This window comes from Castor canadensis, chromosome 6 (assembly GCF_047511655.1).
Source record: "Castor canadensis chromosome 6, mCasCan1.hap1v2, whole genome shotgun sequence".
Classification (NCBI taxonomy): domain Eukaryota; kingdom Metazoa; phylum Chordata; class Mammalia; order Rodentia; family Castoridae; genus Castor; species Castor canadensis.
The window spans coordinates 167,253,064-167,257,704 of NC_133391.1; the positions used below are offsets into that span (position 1 = coordinate 167,253,064).

The following is a 4,641-nucleotide window of genomic DNA, read 5'->3' on the forward strand; positions in this document are numbered from 1 at the left end:
TATTAAGATTTCCCACTACCTCTGTAGATTTTCTTGTTTTTCCTGGCTGCATTATTTTTTAAAATATGACTTGAAACCTCATTATTGACTTATATAAATTTAGGATTAGTCCTTTATCATGATGAAATATCTTCTGTATCTCTTGTAAAATCGTGTTGCTATTGACTGATTTTTCTTATAGCCTGCTATTGAAATTAGCATAGCTATCACAGTTCTTCAAGGTAGAGTTTTAAAAATACACTTCTCACCCTTTTCCTTCACTCATGTTACACTGTCTATTAAAAGTGTTTTTCATGTCAGAACACAATTTGGCTTTATTGTTTTATCCAGCACGATACTGTTGTCATTTTGCTGTATTTTCACACTTTTTACATTTAATTGTGTTCCCAGATTTTTACCATGAAACTGTTTGTCTTCTGTTTGGCCACTGGTTTTCAGTTCTTTTTATATTTTTATATCTTCCCATGAGTTTTTTGCTTTTTCAAGTATTTCCTTCTGTTCCTCAATGAAATTCATAATTATACATTCATAGTAGCTTTAATATTCTTTAAATGGAACACTAGTGATAATAACACCATTCACCATTTTTATAGACTATAAATTTCACCAATTTCCAAATGCCACTAGAACATTAAAGAACTTCAGCTCCAAAGACTCATTCCCAAATTTTGGCTTTTTGGGTTTTGTGAGGGTTTATTCCTCAGTTATTTTAAAACTCAAATCATTTTTGTTGCAGTTTGGCTTTATTTGTATTTTGCCACATCATCGCTACTTCTCTATTTCACTGTGTCTGTCTGGGATCATTTTCTTTGTGCCAGAAAAAAAATTGCCTTTCATAATTTATTTAAGACAAGTATACTGGCAAAAAGTTTCACCATATTTGCTTATCTGAAAATGTCTTTATTAAATATCAATTTTAACTAAAATGTATTGATAAATAATTTACATACAATAAATCATCCTTTTTAAGTGGCAGATTTCACTTAGTAGAGCAACTTAGTAGTGCACAATTCACAATTGAAGTGCAAACATTTTTAATTTTAAAGATGCTTCTTTCCTCATTCTTTTATGTTTATTTTTGTGTTCCTTCTTAGAGTTCTTAGCACTGTCACACTGTTATGAATATTTTTTCTTTTTCTTTTTTTTTGTTTTTTTGGGTTAGGTCACCTTGGGGTGACCTTAAACTTGCTATGCAGCCCAAGCTGACCTCTGACTCTAGATCTCCCTTCCTGAGCTTCCTAAGTGCTGGGATTGCAGTTATGTCCTACCATGCCTGGCTTATTATGGATAGTTATTGCATGCTTTCCTTCAAAGTATCAGGATTTTAACATTCATATTGTTAAATTGTCTGTGGTACATTTTGAATTTATCAGTAACATAGTTCAAAGATTGAGATTTATTTTTCTTTTCATGTGGTTGCTCAATTGTGTGAGACCATTAGCTGAATACACTCATTTTCCTCACTGAGTTAATTTGCTGAAAATATTGTGGATAGATTTGTGAGTCTATGGCTGGATCTGGCATTTATTCCAACGATCTGTTGCTATATCCTTTACCTCATTCTTTTCCATCTTAACTACTACTGCTTTATATTTAAATCTGCAGTCATGTAGTGTATATCTTCCTTACTTATTCTTAATTTATTGTGTTCACAACTAAATTTATTCTTAATCTTTAATAATTCTAGATATTCTACATTTTAATACATTTTAGAATCACCTTATGAAACTAAAAAAGAACTTCAAAGAATTTAAATTTTATTATTTCTCTAGATAAGCTTCCACAAATTAAAAACCTGAGCAAATATTAAGGCTTCAAATCGATGAACAGGGAATATTTCTCTTCATTTTGATTTTCTTTAATATCTCATAGCACTGTTTCAAATTCACAGCATCCAAATCTTGCTCAGAGTATTGTTCATTTGTAAAACTATTGGAGAAAGTATTTCTTTTCATTTTCTTACTGTCTTTCAGCTCATGAAAATATAACTTCTGTTTTTTATTTTATATTCTACTGACTAATTAAAGTCTTTACTTTTTCTGAAACATTTTTGGTAACTTTGCTAATATTTTGTGTGTGTGTATTTATACAACTAATTCTATCTCTTTGACATAGAGTTTTGTCCTCGTTGTATGATATCTAATTGGTCATGATGAGTCATCCACATATATTGCTGGATTTTATTTCCTAATGTACTTATTAATGATTTTCCCATTGATACCTGTGGACGATATTGGTCTGCTGTTTAAATTTTTAAAAAATATTTGTCTAGTTTTGGTAACAGCAATTAAGGCCTCAGGGTGTAAAGGTATTATTTTTTAAACTTTCTTTAGAAATTCTTTATAATTTGCAGTATTTGGTGTTTAATACAAATTCAGTTTCTATTCTATATGTGCAGCAAATCAGTCTTTCTATTTCTTCTTATGTTAGCTTTTGGAAGTTGGATTTATTTCAAGTATCTGTCAACCTCATTTAAGTTTTCTAATTGGTTTAGATTTATTTATTATATCCCTTGCTGTCTTCATAATATGTGGGCATGCTTCTGTGTTATCTTCCCTTTTATCTTTCTGATATTAATAACTTGTGTTTTTATCAATTTATTGATCAACTCAGATGTAAAATATCAATATAATTAATTTTTCCAAAAAGTAATTCAGATTAGTTTAAATTTTTACTTGCATGTTTTCTCTTTAATTGTCTATTTTCTCCCCATTAGTTCATCTCTTCCACTTAATTAGTTGGAACAAACAGACTGCACTACCCAAACTACCTTGATGTTAGCTTTGTGTGTACTTAACCGAATCCTAAATAAATGTGAGCATAATGATGTGCTTCCTGTGTAGTCCTGGCCATACCACATGGGTTTACAATATCTCCTCCTAGTGCTGATATCATGATGGTGAATTTTTCATTACCTAAAATGAAAGTAAATGGGATTTCTGAATTATTACCTAAGTGGTATCTTTTAGACAATCTAATCAATTTCAATCCAACTCTGACTTAAGTTGGAAACTACTCTTTAAGGAATCCCATGCTCATGGATTGGTAGACTCAACATAGTAAAAATGTCTATACTCCCAAAAGTAATCTACATGTTTAATGCAATTTCCATCAAAATCCCAAAGACATTCATTAAAGAGATTGGAAAATCTACCATTAAATTTATACGGAAACACAAGAGGCCACGAATAGCCAAGGAAATACTCAGTAAAAAGAACAATGCTGGAGGTATCACAATACCTGACTTCAAACTATATTACAAAGCAATAACAATAAAAACAGCATGGTACTGGCACAAAAACAGACATGAAGACCAGTGGAACAGAATAGAGGACCCAGATATGAAGCCACACCACTATAACCAACTTGTCTTTGACAAAGGCATGAAAAATATTTGATGGAGAAATAGCAGCCTCTTCAACAAAAGCTGCTGGGAAAACTGGTTAGCAGTCTGCAAAAAACTGAAACTAGATCCATATTTATCACCCTATACCAATATTAACTCAAAATGGGTTAAGGATCTTAATATCAGAACCCAAACTCTAAAGTTGGTATGGAAAGAGTAGGAAATACTCTGGAATTAATAAATATAGGCAAGAACTTTCTCAATGGAACCCCAGTAGCTCAGCAACTAAGAGATAGCACAGATAAATGGGACTTCATAAAACTAAAAAGCTTCTGCTCAACAAAAGAAATGGTCTCTAAACTGAAGAGACCACCCACAGAATGGGAGAAAATATTGGCAGCTACACATCAGACAAAGGATTGATAATCATGCCTGATTCCAGATGAGAGGGGGCACTGCTGATTGGTGTCCTAGATTGGTCAATGTGGCTAAATTGAGGCACAGGTCATGCTTCCATCACAGTAAATGCATTGCAGTGGTGACAATGAGATCTGTAACATTTTGCTTAACCTCATGGATGAAAAGATGCAATGAGAAAAATGTTTCCTAGAAAAACTTGGTATGTATAAAGTGCTTTCTATAATTAATCTCCTAGGACTGACAATAAATTGTTTCAGGAAATTAAATCCCACAGGTCCTCAGGACAACTGGATTAAGCATCTTTTAAAGAGGGCTATCCTGGAAGAAAAATCAACTTTAAAGGTGACCTTGATGTGCAGGAAAACCAACCAAAAAATGTAAAATTATTAAATAATTTATTGACATTAAATAATTTTGCCTAAAAACACTGTAAAAAGTCAGTCAGCATGTATTTTTGGCTCGAAGGTTCTGTGGAAGGAATAAAAATTAAATCATTTCAGTATAAAAAAAAAGGATTGATAACCAGAATATATAGGGAACTCAAAAAACTAAACTCTCCCAAAATTAATGAACCAATAAAGAAATGGGCAAGTGAACTAAACAGAACTTTCTCAAAAGAAGAAATTCAAATGGCCAAAAAACACATGAAAAAATGCTCACCATCTCTAGCAATAAAGGAAATACAAATTAAAACCACACTAAGATTCCACCTCACCCCTGTTAGAATAGCCATCATTAGCAACACCACCAACAACAGGTGTTGGCAAGGATGCAGGGAAAAAGGAACCCTCTTACACTGCTGGTGGGAATGTAAACTAGTACAACCACTCTGGAAAAATATTTGGAGGCTACTTAAAAATCTGAACGTTGATCTA

General features: G+C 32.2%; 1 non-coding gene across 1 annotated transcript; it reads left to right on the forward strand.

Moving 5' to 3' along the window:
• The first annotated feature begins 3,775 nt into the window (after positions 1-3,775).
• LOC141424507 (small nucleolar RNA SNORA1) lies at positions 3,776-3,908 on the forward strand. Its single transcript, XR_012449417.1, has one exon. It is a non-coding gene; the product is annotated as a small nucleolar RNA SNORA1 (small nucleolar RNA).
• Positions 3,909-4,641: the final 733 nt, after the last annotated feature.